The sequence below is a fragment of the Haliaeetus albicilla genome, chromosome 1, assembly GCF_947461875.1.
Source record: "Haliaeetus albicilla chromosome 1, bHalAlb1.1, whole genome shotgun sequence".
Classification (NCBI taxonomy): domain Eukaryota; kingdom Metazoa; phylum Chordata; class Aves; order Accipitriformes; family Accipitridae; genus Haliaeetus; species Haliaeetus albicilla.
Window position 1 is genome coordinate 62,435,019 of NC_091483.1, and position 24,799 is coordinate 62,459,817.

Here is a 24,799-nt window from a genome sequence, read left to right on the forward strand (position 1 = left end):
TGACTTAGCTTTTCTTAAAGTGTTGGAAATCCTTAAAAATTCACCTTTCTGTGAATACAAGCATACAAGTGCTGTTACTGGGCCTGATGATGCCTCTCAGATTTACCTACAGTACAGAGAGCTCTGGCTGCTAGGAAGCACACCAGTGATGCTCATCCTTCATGTCAGGAAAGAGCAGCATGTACACTGGGATTTCTTCCAGCATCCCTTGACAGACACTGTAAGTAGTTGATATCAAAAGTCATAAAAATGAAGACAATGGAGGTGAGCAGTAGGCTTCAAGTGTAGTAAGTGAAAGCATACCCATATCTGTATGTAGAACATAGTCATAATAGGCTTCCTCTGCAAGCACCAGGGAATGTTATTTCTGCAAGTAAAGAAAGGCTATCAGAGGATGACTCCAGTCTTGCTTGTGTTGAATCACATGGGAGACATGTTTTCCTTGACTGCAGACTAATTTAACTATGTCCCTAACTGAGCACTTCACTAAGTTGGGTGAGATGAACAAAGGCCTAAATATTTTATTAAATAATGATTAATTTCCTCTTGTGCCTACAGTTAAGCATGTAAAAACCTTTATTTAAATAAATTCCTGAAAACTCTATTTAGATAAATGACCATTGCATCACTTATTTTACAAGTAACAAAAAACAAAACCAAAACAAAACAACAAAAAAACCAAACAGCAACAACCCCCCCCACACACACAATAAGAAGTAATCAAATCCATGCACTTGACTGAAGATGATAGCCTGAAAATTCAAGAAAGCAAACTATTTAAAACCAACTTTGACTATCTAATACATTTTTTTAAAAACACTACTGAAAAACCTAACCATTTTTAATACAATATTGAAGAATAAAATGGAAGATTTGGGAAAAAAATATCATGTTAAGTGAACTATTTCTGCTTAAACTGTGCTATTACTGAAATGGGTTAAAAGGAACAAACCATTTTGCCACACTTGCTTAAGCTATTGCAGATATACCTGGTCATGGTTATGGATCTATATGATATAAACATAGATGCATGTATATGATATTTGTATATGACTGTAAATATATCTTTTTATCTGCTGTGGGCATCCATGTGGTAATATCAGTTAAATCTGGATAAAATTCTGATCTTAAACTTTAAACCTTTGTTCATTTGCATTACTCTGCAGATTGTTTATTCTTAAATTTTATCAAAGGATTTTCTAGAAACCTTTTTTTATTTCTAGGTTAAAATTAATCTAAGTATTATAATTTTCAAAATTAGTAAAAAAAGGACTATAAAAATAAAAAGAATTGTTAATGTCTCATTTACTAGTAGAATTTATATACCCTTATTAGAAATAATTTTGCATGCATTTAAAATTATTTTTAAGGATGATAGTATTGTGTATGTTGAAAAGTGTCTACATAAAAGAAAGAACAAAATTTAAAAGCCATTTGTGTTCTGTGTTGTTTTGATTTCTATTGATTTGCATGCAGCCAAGCATGTATAAATGGAAACAGTGGTGTGGAGTGATTTGGGGGTTTATTGTTTGATTGTTTCATTTTCTGCAGTTTGGAAAACTTGTTTTTCCTGGACTGAGTTTTCTGTGACCTTATGAAATTAAAATCCAAAAAGGTTATGGCACATTCTTAACAGAAATGTCTTTAAAATACCTAGATAATAATTCAATTATATTAAACTATTATAGCTTTCCTCCTTTTATTTTAGTTTTGAAAATTCTGGATAGGTTTTCACCTTTGAAAAGTCTTTGTAATGTCATGTATTTTTGTTACCCAAAGAGACAGAAATTCTATTTAGATCACTCTTCTTGTGCTTTCATAGAAGTTGTGTGACTTGAATAAAATCTCATCAACTTCAGACTACTAAAAAAAATTTCCATAAAACACGTAGTTGTCACATTCCCGTTTATGGAACTTGCAATGAATGTTAAAGCTAAGTCACTATCCAAAACAACTCATACATATTGACTGAGGGGAAAAATGTATGGACTAACTTATTCTGAAAAGTTTAGATAAAACTGAAAAGCAAACTGCATAAGGTTAGAGTAAGCTATATAAAAAACCTATAGTGAATGAATAGTGAAAATGACATTTTATTTTTGTAGTTACAATACATGTAAATAGAAGCCAAGATAAATAAAGAGCAACTCGAGATTTGTGTCACTTTCACTGAAGTAGAAAGATTGACTAGTGAGCCTCAGCTCTATGCCCAGCGAGATCATGGAGCAGATCCTCCTGGAAGCTATGTCAAGTCATAGGGGTGACAGGGAAATGATTACAGACAGCCAACATGGCTTCAAAAAGGGCAAATTGTGCCTGGCTAATCTAGCGCCCTTCTACCATGGAGTGACTGCATTGGTAAACAAGGGAAGAGCAAATGACACAATCTACCTTGACTTTTGTAAGGAATTTGACATAGTCCCACACAACAACCTTGTTTCTAAATTGGGGGGACATGGTTTTGATAGATGCACTTTTCAATGGATAAGGAAATAGCCAGATAGCTGCATCTAAAGAGTTACAGTCCATGGCTCTATGTCCAGAGGAGATCAGTAACAAGTAGTGTCTCTCAGGGGTCTGTATCATCAGGACTGGTACTGGTCAATGTGTTCCTCAGTGATATAGTGGGATTAAGTGCACCCTCAGAAAGTTTGTGGATGACACTGAGCTGAGTGTCGCAGTTGATAAGCTAGAGGGAAGGGATGCCATCCAGTGGGACCTTGACAGGCTTGAGAGGCGAGCCAATGTGAACCTCATGAAGTTCAGCAAGGCCAAGTGCAGGGAAACCACCAGTATCCATACAGACAGTGATAAATGGATTGAGAGCAGCCCTGCAGAGAAGGGCTTAGGGATGTTGGTAGATGAAAAACTAGATATGAGCTGGAAATGTACCCTTGCAGCCCAGAAAGTTAATCATATCCTGGGCTACTGTCGTGGTTTAACCTCAGCTGGCAGCTAAGCAGCACACAACCACTTGCTCACTCCCCCCCCAATGGGATGGGGAAGAAAATGAGAAGAGTAAAAATGAGAAAACTCTTAATTTGAGATAAAGACAGTTTAATAGGTAAAGCAAAAAGCCGCACACGTAAGCAAAGCAAACCAAGGAATTCACTCACTACTTCCCATCAGCAGGCAGGTCTTCAGCCATCTCTAGGAAAGCAGGGCTCCATCACGTGTAATTGTTACTTAGGAAGACAAATGCCATAACCCTGAACATTCCCCAATTCCTTCTCCCTTCCCCAGCTTTATATGCAGAGCATGACATCATATGGTCTGGAATATCCTTTTGGTCAGTTTGGGTTAGCTGTCCCAGCCATGACCCCTCCCAACTTTTTATGCACCCCCAGCCTACTCGCTGGTGGGGTGAGAAGCAGAAAAGGCCTTGACTCTGTGTAAGCACTGCTCAGCAATAATTAAAACATCAACTAAATTATCAACACTGTTTTGAGCACAAATCCAAACATAGCCTCATAATAGCTACCGTGAAGAAAATTAACTCTATCCCATCAAAACACAGCACAGCTGCATAAAAAGCAGTGTGGCCATCAGGCTGAGGGAGGTGATTCTCTCCCTCTACTCCATTCTTATGAGACACCATCTGGAGTACTGCATCCAGCTCTGGGGCCCCCAGCAGAAGAAAGACATGAACCTGTTGGAGTGGGTCCAGAGAAGGGCCATGAAATTGATTAGATTACCTCTCACATGAAGACAGACTGAAAGAGTTGGGGTTGTTCAGCCTGGAGAAGAGAATGCTCTGGGGAGACCTTATTGTAGCCTTTCAATATATAATAAATATATAATATATAATATATAGTAATATATAAAATATAATAATATATAACATATGAGATACAACATGCAACACACAACATATAACATATTTTGGTCGTGCAGAACCCCCCTCCCTGGGCCACATTGCAATGCCAGGACCACCCAACATTGTGTTCTTGTACAGTGAGTAGGCACAGCCCAGTACTTTTTTGTCCTGGCTATGGTACAGTGAGTCAGGATAATTAGGCAACCCCTAATTGCACCTGAAACTCCTGTTGCCTGGAACCATACCTGAAACTCCTGCTGCTTGGATAGTGACTCACTTTTGTGGTTGCCTGACAAGAATTATGGCCAGAATGGAATTACGCTGACCAAAGTCAACCATCTTGCGAACCTTTAAATAGCGGTCCCAAGTGAGGCCCTTTGAGCTCTCCTGGGCACCAGTGGGCTGTGACCAGCATGAGTGGAACGCCTATCAGAGCTCGCAAACTCTCCAGTTTGATAAAATTGGAGCACCTTTGGTGAAAGCTAATGACAGGACCTGGGCTGATATTCTTTACTCCTTGAAGCTTGTCCTGGTTTCAGCTGGGATAGAGTTAATTTTCTTTCTAGTAGCTGGTATAGTGTTATGTCTTGGGTTTAGTATGAGAGGAATGTTGATAACACACTGATGTTTTCAGTTGTTGCTAAGGTATGTTTAGACTAAGGATTTTTCAGCTTCTCATGCCCAGACAGTGAGAAGGCTGCAGGGGCCCAAGAAACTGGGAGGGGACACAGCCAGGACAGCTGACCCAAACTGGCCAAAAGGGTATTCCATACCATGTGACATCATGCCCAGTATATAAACTGGGGGGGGAGTTGGCCTGGGGCAGGATTATTGCTCGGGAACTAACTGGGCATTTGTCAGTGAGTGGTGAGCAATTGCATTGTGCATCAGTTGTTTTGTATATTCCAATCCTTTTATTATTATTGTCATTTTATTATTGTTAAAATTATCATTATTAATTTCTTCCTTTCTGTTCTACTAAATGGTTCTTATCTCTAAGCCATGAGTTTTACCTTTTTCCTTCCTATTCCCTCCCCCATCCCACTGGGGGGGGGGGGGTGAGCAAGCGCTGCATGATGCTTAGCTGCTGGCTGGGGTTAAACCACAACAAGTGTGAAATTAGTCCTTGAATCACATTTAAAATAGAGTAATACCTAACTATGGTGATATTTTTCCTTCCCTTAACACAAACTGGCAGATCACCTCAATGGGAGTAATTTGCATAATTGATTCTGAACAGATCCTGGGATTGGAATTTAGGGCTTAGTCTTCCCAAGCAACCACCTGTATCCTTAGGCAAGCAGGGTTTCACTCTCCTACTTCCTTTCCCTCTTTATGGTTAAACTGCTATTTACATATATCGAGTCTTTAGTAGAAGGTTGCTCTGAACCCAGATAACTTCATGCTCTGATAAGGAACAAACTTATCTGTGTCTTAAGAATGTTGGGATTTATTAGTTTTAGGGTATTACTGGTATCGATTGGGTATTACTGATAAAATAAATGATTGGGGGGAGGTGGCAGAATTGGCTGCAGAAGGGGTTGCAGATGCATGGGCTTGGAAAACAGGTATTCTGGAAGCAGTCACTGAGTCTCCTTTTTTTCAGCTTTGATTCTGAAATCTACACAGATAAGGACATGTTTGCAAGGTGTACTCTGCTGGGAAGAGAAGCAGAGGTCATTGCGATCCAAACTGAAAACCTGAGCTTAAAACTGACACAAGATTTAAAATACGCTGATGAATATTCAGCCCTATGATAGTCTTGCAAGCCACCAGGATAGACTAGTTTAAAAGAAAAGTCAAAGTAAGAAATGAATAGGTTGCCTGTCAGAAAATCCTGGCCAGAATCTTGAAAAATGAAAATTAATAAAATGACTAGTTCAGCAGCTTAACAATGGTGAAAGAAAATGTGTAAAGAAAACAATTGTGTGATCTACCCTTAGAACATGATGGAGAGCTCTGTCCCAGCCAAGCAGTTGATAAGGACTGAGAGAAAAGGGGAGAAAGGTAAGGTATGTCAGCTGTAAAAATATTTCAATGTATCCATCATGCAAATACACATGCAGACAAGAAGTAGAAGAAATGTAGTCTTTATTCACTTACCTGCACTTTGACTTTTAAATATGAAAATCAGCATTCAGAATCTCATCTCCATGGTGAAAATGCTTTCAAAAACAAGTAAATATTGGAAGTAACAGTGAGAAACTAGATTTCTTGAATAACTCATGCTGCTTGAACTTACCATTTTCATTTCAATATGGCTTATTTTGATAAGTAACCTATCTTTGTTTGTTGAAATAATATAGAAATACTTATTGCGTATGCTAAATTTTTCAACTTACTTAACACTTTGAATTTCAGTGTTGTAGCATCATTTCTTTGAAATGAAAGTACTTTTATTGCTAGAATAATTCAGCTTACTGTAAAACTGAAAGATATCCATAGGACTATGTTGTACAAATGCCACGTTAATGTATGTTCTCTCCATCTACCAAAGCACTCACAGATTTACTCAATTAAAAGTGATTTTGAATAAAGACCTGTTTCCAATCTTTTCCTGACATTTCAAAAGCAATGAGTATTAATAAAGACAAATGATGAACAAGCTGAAAGGAATTTGTCACTCCCAATGGTGATGCGAAATGTCAAAATGTTGTTTTCTGAGATATTAAATTATGAGATTACATTCATCTATTTTAAGGACTTTTTAAAGAATACCAGAAAGACATTATTTCTACACACTTATTTTTAAACAACTATATTATGTAGTAAGTTTAAGATCAATAGACTTAAGACCAGCAAATCAGTAAACTGTCAGGTTATTACAAAGGCATGCAGTATTTTTTCAGAAAATGTTGCCTACCTCTTCATATTCAGGAAATTGTTTAACTCAGAATTAGATAACAAACACTTGAAATGTTTAACGACATCTTTAGAAGAAAGGAATAATCCTAGACTATGAGTTAGAAGTTATTTAAATTTGTATAGTATTGGTATGGTCTTTAACATTATGGTGCAGAAACAGGCCAAAGATTAAAAAAAAAATTACTATATTTCTGGGAGAAAACCACTCATAGCACAGAAGATGGGAGAAACCAACAGGGAGCAAGAATATCCATTTTCGGTCACAGAAATGCCTTAATCCTTCCCTGACATAGTCAATGAATAATCATTTGCAGTATTCCTCTTTTGATATCTGTCTCAGTCAATTAACTACATTAGTTCATAGAAATTTAGTACAAGTATCTTCATTTGGATAAGTAAACTTCTCTGGCTTCGCTTCAAACTTGTCTGAATGTTATGGGCTAAGTTTCTTTACAAAAATGATGTAAAAAAGAAGGAGAGAGCAAACAATGAAAAGATCATACAGAAAAACAAATATGGAGTGAGCAGAATCAGAAGCAAAAACATAGCTATTGCATGAGCGTATACAAGGTGTCTGTGCAGTGTCAATAAGAAGATACACTATATTGTATATTTCAGATGACCATAGAGAAGATAGCCTTTTAGATTCTGATAACTTAGATGCTTCAGAAATAATGTGACCTTGTTTCAGACCCTTGAATACCTTCTCTGAATTTGACTTTGATACCAAACTGAAAAATGCTGTAGGTTAGCTGAAGGCAACTGTAGCATGATTTTGGGCTAGTTATGGCTTTTTAAAAAAATTGTTTTTATGAGGCCAACATTTTGTTTCATCTGTTTTGAACACTCAGTGAAGCAAGAATCGTGTGGAAACTGCAGAGGCATATAAGGGGAAAAAAAAAGTCTCTAAGAATTCCAAGAATTCTAAGACTCATATCCTGGAAAAAGGAGAAACTAACTCTCTAAGATGTAGATTGTTAGACAAGATGTGGTTCTGTTCCTGAGTTTGCTATACAGGCTTGTGTTCTTCGGATAAGCTATCTATGACTGCTTCAAAATACTATGTTCATAATGGAAATGTTTGGTGCCTTCTTATCACTCTTTCTTTCTCCTTCATATCCACAAATACAGGGAAAGAAATGTGTCAATTTTTTCACATTTGTCTCTTTGCTATATTCATTAAAGCTATCTGATTTTTGACAACCAGATAATATCTATTTTAATATTTTAAAGAAGTAAAAAAAAAGATCATTAGCTAATTATATTCACCCTCCTCAACTGATAGTAGAGAACCTTCATGGTTCACCAGATCCTTGTCAGTCTTTAACATTCTTTTCCAATTTCTGTCAGCATTATCAGGCTGATAACTGTGCCTGTAAGAACACTAGCTAAAGTCACCGGGACTCCAGAAGATATTATAAAGAGAAACTTATACTCAGAGCTCTTCCCTAAAAATGGAAAGAGCAGAAGCCTTTGATATCTTCCCATTGTAATGACCTGCAAAAGACAAAATCATTTTCCCATTGTTTGAGTACTTACTTTTAAGAAGCACTATTTCAGAATTATGCAGAATCTTAGAGATAGGATTATATGCATAAAATTATAGTATTTGTAATGCCTATTACTCCCAAGTACAGCATTAAGTGTTAGCTGCATGTGTCTTACAAAAAAACTCAACTTCTTTGTCCCAGATATTGGGTTTCACAGCTGCGAGATAAGTAACATTTCCAGATTCAGAGATATAAAATGTAAACAAGAAACTAAATAAATTTTCAAGTTCAAGACTGCAGAATGATCCATGGAAGAAACATAGATTAAATTCTAAGTTAATTGAGTAATAATACTTTAAATAACTACTACTTTAAAGGGAAGTTTCAGCAATTTTCTTCGAAATAATATTGTTATTCAGGGAAATACACTGTATAGCCAACAGACTGCAAAGTAATGTCTTATGTTAGTAAATAAATTTGCCCATAATTATCCTGTAGAGACTGTGTGGGTGTTAGATCAATAGTTCATATATTGTGTTCATCAGTAACCTTCAACAGTTCTTGAAATAAACTCTAAATGAACTGTTCTTGAACTTCCTTGATAAAATGTCATACAAGTGTTGATTTTTTTTTCTGCATTAATCTCATATACAGTAGCTGTTCTAATTGTTTATAAATTGAAAGCTGAAGAGAATGGTAAATGGTCTTTGGATTTTAGATTAGACAAATAGCAGCTCTATATTGTGCCAGCACATATAGCTAAATAAATGAGCTTGACATAATTGTGTAAACTTAAATGTAAGCTACATAGGACATGCAATTAATGAAGCACATAATGCAAAGCATTAGCAGTACTAAATGATCTGTTTATCATTTACATCAAATAATCTTTTCCCATTAAAATGCTAGCATCCCAGAATAAGTATAAGCCCCTTGTCTCAAAATGAAAATACCAATTTACTGGCTTGCCATTATAATGTTAATGATAGCAATATTCTGGAAAGGAAAAATACAATGAAAATATATATTACCGAAAGTGTGTTTCCCATTCCCCCTTTCTGAATAAAGACTGTTGTATTTAGATCCTATGGAAAAATTAACTGATAAAATAATTGACTTTCTTTTTTTAAGGCTCTTTACAATTTAATTTATATGTTGATTATATAGCTGGAAAAAATCTCCCAATTTGATTAAGTAAAGCAGAAAGTGCCTAAGAGTAAATTGATATCCGAAATTGGAGAATGTACTTCATCTAATTGTATTAATAAACTACACTGATGAGGTTTGTTTAGTAAGAAAAAAACCTTTTGACCTTTGGATTTAATGTAGAATAGAACACATTATATCTGGATCTTTTTACAGTATTCTCATTATGTTCAGTAAAATCAAACACTTCTATAATACTTGGTCAAAGTGAAAAAATAATGGAACAATAAAGACTTTTAAATTAGTTGATGTGGTAGTTATGTACAGTGCTTGTGAAGCTTTGTTTTCAACTGCTATTTTTGTGTTGTTAGATGTAAATTGCAAGAAGGAACAACTGTAGTCTGACATTTTCTTTGAATAGTATTTGTGAATGTTTTTACTATTAATATGTTTCATGAATTTTGCAGTATGTGAGAGAGTATGGATTTTTTTCCACTTTCTATGAAATAAGGTGGGTTTTGTTAGTAACTTGCATTATGCTTGTTCATATTAATAAATACTACATACACTCTGAGTTTGTTCATTTGAGGTAATACTTAATAACATAGATCAGAAGAATTTTCTGGAAGGTGTGAATAGTTTGGGGAAACAAAACGAAACTCAAAATAAGATATTGGATTTTTAAACATCTGAAACATCAGTTTTACTGATCATCTGAATTCCACTCAGACCCAAATATGAGCATATTTATGTGAACTGAATCTAGGAAACAGTTCTGAGTAAGAGCAATAAAACCAGTTTTGTGGGTTGGCATTTTGTTTAGAGAAACACATTTCTCATCTCCAGAATGTGGTATACAAGAGAATGGACATTAAGAAAGATTGAAGTATCCAAAGGTCTTCATAGCGGTAACATCAGATTTTACCTAACACAAGAGTGTCACAGAGGAAAAGGAACACCAACCAACATGGTGCGATCGATGAAATTTGCAGTATTATCTTATCTCTTTGTATCTTGTCTATTTCTGAGTCTTTTTTTTTTTTTCTCAAGTGTAGTATGTGACTTATCTTCTTTCCTGGGTTGCACAGCATATCTGCTCATCTCAATGGTTACTGCAACTTCATCATCTCACTGTTTTCCTTAATCACTTCTGTTTCTGCAGCTTGCAGTCAACAAACTAAAAAAAAACCTTTTATGTGTCAGTCAGGTAATATTACCAACTTTCCAAAAGTCACTGTTGTTCTCTATTATATCCAATACATCAAACTTCTTTTCTGACCTTCCATTTTTGAAATGCTACGTGGACAGCTCCATTTCTAGCATACCATACAACTTATTTCCTCTGAAGGACTCCTTTGATGTGATTCTATCAGCCAGCTCTCATCTTCAATTCAGCATCTAGGTTTGTAATTAAATGAACCAAACTTCAATAAGAAAAAACTGTCCTTAGAAATCATAAAAAAAATTATTCTACTTTTTCGTAAATAAATTATTCCCCATCCCTTGCTATTCTCTTACTGTAGCTGTAGAATGATTTAAGTGTCTTAAATGAATACCAAAGCTTTCATTCAGTTTCTTCTAATACCCTACATACATTCAGGGAAAGGGAATTTAAATAGCACTTCACTTACCTGAATCATACCAAAACTGTAGAAATGGATTTTACTGCAAATATAATTGAGTAGTTTTACAGACTGAGCACCACACAAAGCTGACAGATTAACATTATTATATAGGATATGTCTTGCTGTATATTTGTTCTTATTTATTTCCATTGTTTTGATTTGCTGTCTTTATTTTAGGGCTCTGCATGTTGTCCTTTTCTTGAAGGCTAAAAACTAATTTGAAGAAAATTCCTCCCTTAGCAGTGGGAGTTTTGCTTTGCCTGGGAAGTCCAGAAGATCTGTCTGGCCATCATTTTGCTATGTAAGAATTAAATCAGTGGGACATAAGTTATTTCTGTGTACAAAATATGCCAGTAGATTGGAAATTTATTATATTGCCTATCTAAAAGGTTTTCCTTAGAAATGTATATGCCACTGTAAGTTTCTATGTTTCTGTGTGGCATCCTAGATTGTTTCCTTCTTATTTGACCTCCACATCACAAGGTAGAAAATATGTTAACAGAAATTGTACTGATGACTAAATATATGACATAATTAAAACATTTTCCTTTTGAGAGTTAGATTATTTTCAACCAAATGTGAATCCTGAAAAGCAAAGTATATCCATTCTTAGAAAACTTATCCACGTACAACTTTCCAAGAGTAGGTAAAGCCGAAATGTCTGAAGCTTTTGCAATAGCAGGGGATCAGCTGGCTGGAACACACCCAGGTAATTCTAGGAGCTGAATCATGTCTGTACTGTGGAGAGGGGGAAGAGAATGGAGACTAGAAGGAGTTTAGAAGAGAATTTATTCAAAATTTCTCAGGATTGGTGGGAAGAGACTGCTCAGACTTAAATTTAGCTGTCAGTATGTCCCTAAGGAGGTGAGCAAGAAACACTAGGCAGCCATCAATGTGAAAAACATTCTTCAAACAATCTTTGATTACTTATCTGCCTTTTCTTGACTTTATCATGGCCAGTATCTGACAGGAGCAGAATAGATGACATCAAGCTGATTGTGCATCATACACACAAAAGATATATAACCCAGAGGCTAGTAGCTGATTTGCTGAAATAGGAATTGTTTTAACTAAGAGCTGCAACCGTTACAAGCATGTTGCACACACAGACAATTCTGTTCATTGAGGCATGCAAAAAGGGAATAAGATGCTGATTCCAAAACTCCCAACTTATGCCAGAAATAACCATTATGCAAAAATGCTGCTGAACTTTTCCAGAACTGTATTAGAGAACATCTTTTGAAAATTCAGCTAATTTTTTTCAAAATACTTTGAACACTGCTAATTGTATCACCTGCTGTATTATTGCACTGCTGTATTACCCTCAAAGCCAGGAAACAGGCTTTCAATCCTTGCATTCTTTCATACCTCAGTCAAAAGGGCTGAAAAGCCTCCCATTACCATTTTCTATGTGTTTTTGTATACACAGAGACCAAATTGTTTCTCAACTTTCTCTTCAATAAGAAGGTTTATTTGATCTCCTCAAGCCCCAGCTAAGGCTGAAGTGTTTAGGCTGCTGAAATGCTTTTATCTGTTTTCACATTTTCCATGTGTGAACAGTAAAAGTCATTGGATATCCTGAAGCTGTTACATATATAGAAATATGTATCTGATGATCACTATAGCTTTCTCTCTCCTTCCTCAGCATCTCCATCTCCATCTATCCTTTCCCTCAGTTTTTGTACTGACAGTACAAATCGAAGAGATTTTGTTGTGATTCCTAAATCCTTATCTGTATCGTTCTTTTTCAAGACATAGGACTGTCAAGTGAAGACATAGTCTGTGATTTTGTTTAGTTTGGCACTGGTATATTTTTTTGGATTGTTAGCAGCCTCACCAGCCAATGCAGATGTTCTTTTATAGCAATAACCTGTCCTACACATTATTAAGAATCCTGCCAAAGTTTATTAGATTTTAAATCAGCCTTGGATTTTGGTACTTTAACCAACATATCAGTTAAAAAATGGTTCTTTGGAATATTTCTAGCACTAACTCTCTGATAAATAAGATTCATTAACAACAGTATTTTGAGATCTGTTGGTGAACCAGTTTTTGTTTTGAGGTCCTTGTACACATTTCCCATGCAAATGATGAAGAAAAACAAATTTCCAAAGTTTCAGCACTAGTACAGTGGGTTTTAAGTGGTTCAGAAAACGTGACAAACAGAAGTGCTTTAACTGTACAGACTAAAACTTGTCAACTCTTAGAGATGTACAAATGCAAGGCAAGTGCAAAAAGATTAGAGTTTTGGCAAAAATATACATGGCTGACAAAGAAGAATGAAGAAGGCACTGATCTATCAATAACTTAAGAAGCTAAAAAGAACTGAAAGAAAATGAATTTTAAAATAGCAAACCAAGAACCAGATATTCATATTAATAGGGTAAAATATATCATTTTTTATGCTGAGTTTGAACTAAAGGAGGAAGACACATTAAGAACTGAGAATGTTGCCTATTCCATCTATAAAAGAGTTGTAAAACAAGTCTCTCTTAAATTGAATTTGTTCAGGTTACCAGATATGGACACTCAGGTGCACTAAGTATAGTAAAGGAAAGGATGAGAAGCTAATTTTAAATATATTCTGGGGAGGGAAATTCAGAATACAGCATAACATTTGCTAAATTCTGGCACATTAGAAGGGTGATCCATAAATGACACACTAAAGTATATATTAATTTTTGACAAAAATAATTCTGTCTAAATTCATTAATAAAGTATTAGACACTAAAAATATCATTAATGTCAATCACTTTGGTTTTAAAGGAGGTACTGTATGGAACATAAAATTATTATCTTCAGGAGCAATAGAAATAAGGATTACTTTTTGTACCTGTTAGCTGAACAGGGTTAACTGCATCTCTGACAGACTGACCTTCTCTGGAGAATGCCTGTAGGTCTTAGGCCTCCAGTCTTCATTTTTCTTGGGGCAGTAACTTGAGAGCTGCTCTTCAGAGCAGCATTTTAGAGGTATAATGCTCTCACAATCTATTGTGATTATTTCAGCAAGTATGAATTCAGTTTAACACCTGGGCTTCCCCTTTATCTCAGGAAAAATGAGGGAATTTAACCAGTGGCCAAACAGCTTTCAGAAATAACAGTACATTTTATTTAAGACAGAGGTATTACAGAAAAATCTATTATAAAACAACAAACAGTTCACACACATACTATATCTGTCAGTTATTAATCATTGTTCATACAGGATGTTGACAGATACTGTTCATAAATTTGCCACTTATTTGTTCCAGAGACAATCTGATTGCATCTGTCAGATCAGACCCACAAGGGTACCTAAAATTGAAGAAAATTATCTAAGTTAATTTCCTCTTCATTTTTCCTGGGTTTTTAAGTCACTAAGAGAGCTATTCAGAAGTACAAAGTACATTGGTACCAATCAGTAGCACACAGGAACTTTTTATTATCTAGCCAATTCTATTCTATTCTTCCAATTCTATTTAACTACACCCTGTTACAGAATATACAGAAGTGTTCACTCAGGTAATGGGAATTCCACTCCACTTTAAGAGTATCAGCCTTCTAATTCCCATTTCAAGTATCTGCCATTCCACATTAAAAGAACAAGCCTTTTTTCAGCTAAAGATATTCTCAAAATAAAAGTTGCTTCTAGTATTCTCCTGTCTTTGCACACCCCTATTGTTGCACAACATTCATTAGTTCTTTTCACTGCTGAAATCCTCAGATAAGTACCAAAGGAACATTTAGGTGACTAACTCCATAAAGAGGGTCACCACTTCTTTTTTTTCTAAACTTACAAAAACTTCTTACAAAAAAAAAAAAACAACCCAAAAAACAAAGCATGGAGTTGATAAAGTTTGCGGTAACTTAAAAATTGCTAGAGCAACTGCATTGTTATCAGTAAGCATGCTGTAATTGCTACTGCAATTTTTCACTGCTAACACTGAGGCTATTTTTATAAGTACTTATGAGTCTTGTTCAACTGCAGCTTCAGATTCTCAGATGCTAGTCTGAACCATCATGAAGTGCAATTCTACTATTTCAGTTGAGATCCTGCCTTGAGAACACAAATTATATTGAATTCAGACTCCAGAACTGGGCTGAAAAGTTTTGCTTTAAAAAGTTTAGTTCACATAATGAAAACTGAAGAGGTAGTAATTCTGTCATGAATCACAGGAAAAAAATTCTGATACATTTCCGAATCATTGACAAACTGCAGTTGTTTTGCAAAAACAAAGTAACTCAAAGCAGTTGAGCTTACTAATGAATTTGGACCAAAGTTCATAACATCTTACGATTAAAACGAGGTTGAATACCAACTGTACTTAAAAATATTTAAAGATGTATTGTTACATAAAACTTCATTAATATTTTCAATATACTTGTAATCTTCACTACAAATCAATATTTCCACTTTCAGTTCATGACCCTGATGTAAATGGAATCACGCATTCTCAAATACAGTGACTTAGAGTATCTATATCTGTGCCTTTGGTTTCCTTAACATACAAATCATCTTCTTCAAGGGGTTTCTATCCCATTTTTCACCCATCAGATTAATATATTTACTATTTTGTCATTTTAAAAAGGTTTGAAAAAGGAATATGGTTTTGTGGTTTTCTTGGAACCTTAGGAATAGAGGGAATATAATTTCTTAGAAAAAGCAAATGAGAATGCTTAAGTGAGGGTACCTTCAGGACTATAGTGTTCAGGCAGGTAGAAACAGGAGAAATACAGCAAGTAATACAGGTGCACATACCTGCAGAGTAACAGAAGAAAGACACTTTTTCCAGGAATGTCAAGAAGCTGGATAAAGATTATTACAATCTAGGGGAACACAAAAGGTTGTTGAATTAAGGACAGAACCAGTGAACAGGGCTCAATGAATAAGGACACAGCAGGCAGATTCACGCATAAATTTCTTTAATATTACATTCCCTCTCTCACCGACAGATCTCCGTCTTCCAGTTTTAAAGCTTTTTGTTCTAGCTTTTGCTTAATTGTTTAGAACTTAAAATAATTTGAGTGGTTTTGATGTCCCCACTTTAAGAAAAACTTGTCAGCAGAACAACCACAAAACTCCACCTGGCTGGGGTCTTCAGAGAGTACCTAATCATATCTTTGCTTCAGTGACAGAGTTTCACTGCACCTGCTTACCTATTCAGCCTTTAAAAAAACCTACCACCTTTGCACATTAAACCATTAAGCTATATATCGTTAAACTATAACTGACAGACTACTGCATAGTGTTAACTTATTTAGCATGTGCATGAAATACTATTAATTGTAGCATATGTTTGCACCTGAGATATAGATGTGACAATGATGTGTCTGCTTTGTTCTCTAGCAATGAGAGGATAGGAAGAGGCTATGTGTTATTACTGTAGCGACAGGTCGTCCACTGGATTTTGCCTCCAATAAAAATAGCTCATTTAAAAAGTGTCAGGTCTGGGCTTCCACTAATAATGCTTTCACATTTGCTGAAAATGTATAGTCACAAATGACAACTTGAAGCTTTATGTTTGTTCTTTATCATGACTTTAGACATAAAAACAATTTCATATACAATCAATTTATTTTTATTGTTTAAAATCAAAATGTTATCATAAAATCTAAGACATTTGCAAACACAATTTGCTTTATCAGTTTCACTATTTTTCTCTCTTCAGAAATTCTTGCTTTGTCTGACTGTTTTTTCTGATGATGTCTTCATTTGTCACTGGATGTCCACAGGCAAATTACTGCAATACCTGGAACTCTTAAGTGGTCTCCCATTTAGCTACAATTCATTCTCAAACCCCATACTTACAGACAAGTTGGGGTTGAGGCACTCCTGTATATGAAAGACACTGCTTTCTGCTATGATATTTAGCATGTGGCAGATCTAATCCCAGGACTGAAACTAACATTATTTGTGAACAGTTCTAGAGAATTTAATACTCTAAATTAATGTTGTTTGGTTGAACATATGACTAATAGGATACATTTCTATTAAGTGTCACTGCTAGAATCAGTTTTTGATGCAGTTGCTCAAATCACAGATTCCACAATTTTTCTATAACTGCCTAGCAACATTTGCATCCAATTCTTTGTTAGACTGAATGCTGGAACTTTAAAACTCTTGTTAGTACATCCACAGGAACACTAAATAATTGAAAATACTATCAAAAGAAATCTTTTAAAAACTACCCTATCTGCTGATTTTAATTTCTTAATACAGTAATGTCTAATTTTACTCTTCCTTGTAGTTTTAAAGTAATATTTATGCTTCATATTTATACAGTTGCTCTCCATCCAACTATCTGTTACTGGAACTCATCAAAATGTTACCTACTGAGGCAAAAACATTTGACTAATGTAGCTGTTTTTCCATAAAGAAAAACACAGAATATACCACCATTATAAATGTTCATAGGTTCTTTAGACTGACAAAAGTAAAATTTCCTCCCCCTCTTACCTCCAAAGCCCTCCTTTGAAATTCAGTGAGAACAAAGTAACAAAAAGCCTGTAGTGAAAGATTCTTCTTTTTCATACCCAGTATCAGAAAGACTAAAGTTTCTTCTGCTGGTTGCTTTGCCTTGTTCATGCTCCTGAAAAAGACAGTTCAACACACATTGAATTTGACACTTCACTTCAGGACAAATCTGCAAGTGTGGTTTTTGCATTCTCTTGTCTATTCATAAATGCCTTGAAAATAAGTGGAGCTCCATCAAGAGTCAGGACTAGAGGTTGTGAGAGTGACAGCATGTTTTACACACACACACGCCAATGTGACAACAAAGTCCATTTTTAGAAACCTGCATAGAAACCTCTCTGCATCAGTGTCAAATTAGAGATACTGTTCTGAAATACTGATTACAACTGCATATTTAGACTGTGTCAGCTGAAGGAATCTGTCTGACTTATCTATCCATCTATCGCTGCCTGCTGCTCAAATGAATGTCATCTTGTCAATGGGCTCGTCATTACATTCAGCTGGAAGGTTTGCAGACTCTTTCAGCTCTGAGAAAGAGCTATTATGGTGTTTCTGGATGACTTCAATACCAACACATCCCTTTTTTAGGACTGTCAAACTTCTTGGCAATCCATTTTGTAGAACAAAAGTGAATCCATGGTGTGTTCAATTCATGAGCCTTGTACACCATTTTTTCAAGGAATAACTCCTTAATGATTCTTTATGACCTTATGGATAGTCCACTTATTCTTTAACGTAGCTCTGCCAGCTTGTGTAGTTTTACCTGTTTCCAAAGGTACAGTTCTGTGTGAGAATGTGTCTACAAAACTTCATATATAAAAGACAAATTTTATGACAAGCTGAGGTACAAGTCAGAACCATTTAGAAATACTTGATTTTATTTTAAACACTTGTCTTATATAGATTAAACACTTGTCTTGTATAGATTAAATTTAGTGCTTTGTAAAAACAAACTATTTCCTAGAAAGTCTACTGTTTACAAGGCACCTACCAAGGTTGCCAAGGTTACAAGATTTTTGGCCTCCAGGTTTTTCAGGCACTGGACTTGTGTTATCTGGAAGACAGATTTGTTTGGTTTTTTGTTTCCTTTTGTTGGTTGGTTTGGGTTTTGTGCATGTGTGCATGTACAAATATGAATAAAAAGAATTTCATGTTTAGATGCCTGCATACACTCAACTTAAAGAACTTGCAAGAAAAAACTGCTAGCCTAATTAATTTATTGCATTTTTCTATGCCATAAGTCACTGCAGTATTTAGTCTTTTGCTTTCTGAAATTTGTGATAGGTTAGAAATATTGTATGGGTGGTATAAGAAAGCTCATTGATTTGCATATATGAGTAAGAAAGACAGATAAATTAAGAAATGCTCTTAAAAGAATGGAACATGGTAAGGTAAATGGCATAATGTCATCAAGAGATATACAGAAGAAAAAAAAAAAATCTGGTGGTTTTGTTGAGGTTTTCTCTTTGCCTTCTGGACGTTATTGTTGGCCACCTCACTGAACCACACTCTTGCAACATCAGATGTCAAAGAGGTGATATGATTGAGCAGAACTATGCTTATTAAAGGGCATGATAAAATGGTGCAGATGGAAATAGAACTGGCAGAGTGGAACAGAGCCAAGAAGAGGAAATCTTTTTCCTTCTGGCTGCCATCCACCACTGAAAATAACTGGATTAATAAACGTAATGCAAGTAGTTAAGGACTTATCAGTGAACAAGTATTTTAGGTCCCTATTAAGCATCTTTATTAAACACTCTCTTACTAAATTTAGAAAAATAATAGTTATACTAAAATTAATTCCCACATCATTGAACAATGATGAATTAAAATACAATAAAATGACCTTGAATTTGCTTTTGTCTCAGGATTGTCTCTTTGTTTGTTTTTTATTTTATATTGTGCTAGTTAAGCCAAGGCTAGGAGTATAACTAGATAGCTAAGGAGTAAGTGGAAATGAAGGAGTTTATAAACTCTGGGAATAACTCTGCAGTCCCTTTCTGGAAGGAAATATAGCCCAATACTGTACTTGAAATAGCAAATACCTATGATTTGAAGCATTTTAAAAGGTTTTTCTGACCCCCATATTCTTTAGCTGCAGCTTTATAAACAAATCAAATTTTGACTATTTTTTTTCCTGGCATGAAAAATACCTTCATTAGAACTACTACTGACACTGAACTAGTCATCTCATGCAGAATTGGAGAAGATGCTAGAAGACCTCCATGACTATGGTAAGAAATAAGATCTGGGTAGGATACTGGTGGTGGGAATTGGATTTCTAATTTGGAAGAGACTGTCTAAGCAGGAATATTAAAATTCTGTAACGTAAATTAATATTCTTTTTCCAAATACTTTATGTTCCAAAATGGGGCAGGAGGAGAAAACAAAGCAAAAAAAAAAAAGAAACCGTCTTCATTCAAGTTCAGCTTAAAGCATCTTTATACCTGTGTGACATACCCGTTTTTTTAATCCATATATCAATGAGTCATAAAATAGTCATTGTATTTCATCATCATCAGTAATATTTGAAGGGTAAAATATTGACCATGTGACCAGTTTTCACATCAGTGCTTCCAAGCAGGGATAAAATATGAAGATGATGAAGACTAACACCATAATTCTTAATATAAGCACATAATATAGTGAGCTAAATAAATAAACTTGCAAAATATAAAATTTTCTTTTTGCTTTTAGGATTACAGTTATTTGAATTATCTGAGTACTGTAAAGCATCATAAAGTTAGAAACCTTGATTTTGAATATGAAATAGGAAGAAAAAACAATTGAAAACAAAAGTGGTGAATGTGAGAGATATTAATCTTATTCTTGCAAAATTTGGGGTTTGTCCTAGTTATATTTCTGCAGTTTTATAAAATACATTCACAATCCATGAAGAAGATAACAGGGACTAAATTACCTAGTTTCCAATTAATTTTCTTTTCAGCCTCTCTCTTATCATCTAAACTCCACTGGTAGACAATGTGGAGATGTACACATGCAAACTTTAAGCAAACTCTAATGTCTCACATGCCATTGGAAAATTATTTGGCCCCACTAACATTTATCAGTCAATTAACAAACATGGTGTTTTACAGATGAAACCCTTAGCTTACTAAGTTGTCCATATTTGTTCAGAAACAGAAGGAAAAAATGTTGTGCACTTGAGCAGCAGAAAAATATAGCTATAGTCCTGAAGAAGACAATATTTTTATGTTGTGGAAGTAAGTGATTGCTTTTGACAACGTTAAATGTTTTGATCACCTAGTCATCCTGTCAATTCATAAAATGAGTAAGAGTACTTGCTCAGCTTTCCCTAAATGACACTCTACAAGAAGGAGTATCTTGATAGCTACACTTAAAAGCAAAATCTATTGCAGTAATGGATAATCTTGACAATTTCTATTATTTATTTTAGCATTTGCAAAGATATAACCTAACTCAGTGCTCTAACAGCCAATTAATTTGTTAAACTGAATCACAGTATGGACACAAAATTCAGCTTCACATACAGTGTTACTGAACGTTTGTAATTCTGTTTTATGGGATTGAGAATAAGAAAAAGTTATTTATAAGTTACAGTTTAGATTGTTATTAAAGGTTCAGGTATACTTTGCAGGGTTCTAAGGTGCTTGTTATCTGATTCAGGACCCTCAGTTAAATGATGACAGAAGCTTTCATATATAGGCCTAGTAAAGGCCTCTTTTTTAATATTTGCATTCTAAATTGCTTATGATAACAAAAATAGTAATATTGTCATGTCCTACCTGCTGATTTTCCCACTTCTGTGTTGTTTTCTTATCACCTCTGTCCTTTTTGTCTTTTATGTAAACCAAATAACATTCCTGCTAATATTTTTCCCTTCTTTACTGGTAACAGAATTGGCAGCATTTCTTAAATTTTTTCTTTCTAAAGGAAGAAGAGGCAAGGAGAAACTTCTGGAGCAAGATCACAATTTTCTCTCACAAACATGAAGACTGAAGCAGTACGCAACTATTAGTCTTTTGTTGACCAAGTTCCTGTTCCACAGAGGCACGGAATCAAATTGAAAAGTGCTGTGAGTCCTGCTTCCCTTTCCAGTGTTGGGAGTTACGTGACTCTCCCTTCTCATCTTTCATTCATATCCTGCTCATTTTATGTATCAGAGTCAGTAGTTAAAATTAATTAGGAAGTTCTTGCACTTAGACAATGACATCCAGGATACAGTTACATCCAGGTTTGGAAAAAAAAAAAAAAAAAGCCACCCTAAAATGACAGTGGGAGGGAATCCTCTAAAACCTCATAAATCAGCTCTTTCAAATACTAGGGTTCATATTTTAGCCCCTTAGAGGCACCAGGAATTTTACAGATTGCACTTGTACATACCCAGATCAACAGGTCCAGTAATTACAGGGACACTGGGATGTGCTGAGAAAAATCAGCTGGGCTGTTATAGTGAGACAAGCAGGTAGAACTCTACAGACACCCAGAAACAAGAGTGGGATGTGGAAATCTACCTCAGTATTGTGTTTCCTCTGTTTTGTGATGGCAGCTCAACCCCTTAGTTATCTAAAAATTACAGCTTTATACCGTGCCAGGCTTCCTTCTAGGAAGGACCTTATGGCATGAAGGCAGAACAATAAAAAAGAATCTCATGATAGGCTGGCCTATACTGTTGACAGTACAGGTGCTTGCAGGAGTCCAGACTCATACATAGTGTGAACCTAAACTTTCTCCTTTGATATGATAATTAAAATCAATTAATTTGGACTTGGATTCATGCAGAGGATATACAAGTCCATTTTAGGCCTGAATATCATCCCAGGTCTACAGTACAATATACATTTATTTAAAGTGTCTTAAAACTAGTTATAGGTCTCAATTAATGATTAATATAATAATAATTTTAGTATATTATTGTATATATGCAATTCTTAGTAGTGTCTACTTGTAGCCTACTACAATTCAGTGTAGTAAAGAATGCCACAGAACACAATGTACTTATAAAATTTGTAGGCAGTGCTGTCACCACGATAAAGATCAAAATATTGGAAGGCATTCTATAGTTTTTTAGAGCTTGTGACAAAGAAATAAATCCACCTGACTTACAAATCGAAAAGGATCATCAGAGCTATTGCAAATTCTTCCCATAGAACATACATTTTTTTATATTATATATGTTGCATATTATATATTCATTCTGGAAAACTGAAAGAAAAATCTGAGCAAAAATTCATAAAATCCTTTCCTGTCCCCACTAAAATAAGGCTGCCCTTGAAATAATTTGCAGAACCAGCTTAATCAATGCAAACCAATGTTGTAAAATACATTAAGAAAGGAAGTAAATAAGAGTACTAAATTTCAATGAAACTGCAGAGGGTATTTAGGCAGATAGAAGTAACATTCAAAGTGAAATTTATTCAAGGCACTGAGGTTATGCTATAAGGTAGCCATGGAACATTTTCTTAGTTTTAGGATGATTCATTTTCTCACTATCCCCAGGAAAGGGAATTGACCAGTCCTATCATAGTTAATTAAAATTCAATTCTTATCCAATAATCCAGGTGGCTAGATGTAATTACATGTTTTTCATTGTTACATTCAATGGATACAATAAAGACCATTCCAAGAGGATGTTGTTTAATATGCAAAGTACAAAAAAGGAAGAGTTGTTCAGTAAACTGTAAATACTCCAAGGCATAAGCTCATTACTTCTGTTGCAATACAGAAGAACCTCACTAACTCACATTAATGACTTGGAGACCTACTGTAAATGACTGAAGTTTATTATGAGACACTAAGTGAAATAAATGGTAAAACTCTCATGGACTTACAATTGCAGTTTGATTGGTATCAAGGTAAATGAACAAGAAAAATAGCAAGAATAATTAACTACAAAATATCTACTACTCATTTATATGATGCACAGCTTCACTGAAAGTATTTGGGGGTATTTATGTTTTGGATGATATTTCCTTTTTTTTTTTTCCTTTCTCCCTACAGATCTTAATTGAGAAACATTTTTTTTTTTTTTTTTTGTGGGGTACAAATTATAGGGTATGCAGATTAATGAAATCTGAACAAGACTTTATTAAATCTCTAAAGCCAGTAAATTTTGCTGGTGAGCATAGATGAGACAAAAATAGTCTAATTATTCTCTTTTTAAGTAGAAACAATGGAACAGAACTGTATTCATTTCCAAAACAAAATGGCACATTTATTTTTGAAACATTTCTTCGTCTTATTGCAACTGTTGTTTTATCTCTATATTTAATAATTAAATAATAATCATAAACTTGGTAACCATTTTTTCTGCCACAAAAGCATACACTTGTAAAGGACAGATACTGAGGAATAGGTACAGGAATATGTACTCACAACATTGAGTCAGCATTAAAACACTGACTGTTGCAGGGTGTTGCTTTCATGGGTTTTTTTGCATGATGCTTTTAAATAGAATTTTCCTTCCTTATTTCAGTGTCGGTTGCCATTGTGTGATTAGATGCAGCAGGCTAGCAACAGCACACATAGCACCATCCTTTTCTGGTTACATTCTGGTTTTTTTTACACTGTGTTTTTCTTGATACAATAGGAGGAAATAAGCTACTCTATATCTTAGTGATTAAAAAAATAATAACCCACAAGGTGTTTTCAAACTTTCATTAACCATAAGTGGTCATGTGCTCATCTGGGAAAAATCTGCTAAAAATTATATAACATTGACTTCTTGAAAGGATGTTAGTTGATTTTGTATATGTTTTTTCTGATACTCTGCTTGTCATCTGGGTATGGATTTAAAGCTTTTAAAATCTGTAGAAGCTGGAGGTATGCAAAGGGAAGGAACTAGTTAAAAATAAGTGGAAGAAGGCAAATTTACATGAAATAATGATGTCACAAGAAGAACAAATAAAATGCACAGAAAAAGACATATGGCCACTTAACTACTGGAAAACATCTAGGATTTGTGCCCATTATCTCTGAAAGATGGAAAATTAGTTCATACATACAATTTCACAAAAGCAAAGTTGTTTATGTGTATTCTGATAAGTAGCTTTTCCACATCAGTGGAATTCATTTTCAGGATTCTGGCAACTAACTTACACAGAATAAAGGATTTCTGAAGGCTACCTCTGTGAGAAGCTCCAGCTTCTGATTCCAAGCAACTATGTTGGTTTTGGTTTTTTTCTTTTCTAATTTAAATTAAATGCAAAACAAGCAAATAGTAATGGTGCTGAACATTTTCAGTGCTGAACATTCACTTACATAGAAAATCAAGTTCTGAAAGGATTTAGATGTTACTCTACCTAGAATGTGAAAGCATGTTTTTTTGTTTTATCAGACAAAATAAAGCACTGAAGTACCACTTTAGGTCTCTGCATCTAACAATCTAACACTGAGATCTTCAAGTATATATTTATTGCTC

The 24,799-nt window shown here is 34.8% G+C and overlaps 1 long non-coding RNA gene across 8 annotated transcripts; it reads right to left on the reverse strand.

The window, feature by feature from the left end:
• Nucleotides 1-303: 303 nt before the first annotated feature.
• On the reverse strand, nucleotides 304-17,990 carry LOC138686841 (uncharacterized). Of its 8 annotated transcripts, none has more exons than XR_011326152.1 (4): nucleotides 17,380-17,990; nucleotides 15,682-15,749; nucleotides 5,921-5,982; nucleotides 304-367 (listed from the first exon to the last, which is right to left on the reverse strand). It is a non-coding gene; the product is annotated as an uncharacterized lncRNA (long non-coding RNA). The 8 variants fall into 8 exon arrangements; XR_011326161.1 differs by lacking the exon at nucleotides 304-367 and adding an exon at nucleotides 3,094-3,737; XR_011326155.1 differs by lacking the exon at nucleotides 304-367 and adding an exon at nucleotides 3,094-5,803.
• Between the last annotated feature and the right edge of the window lie 6,809 nt (nucleotides 17,991-24,799).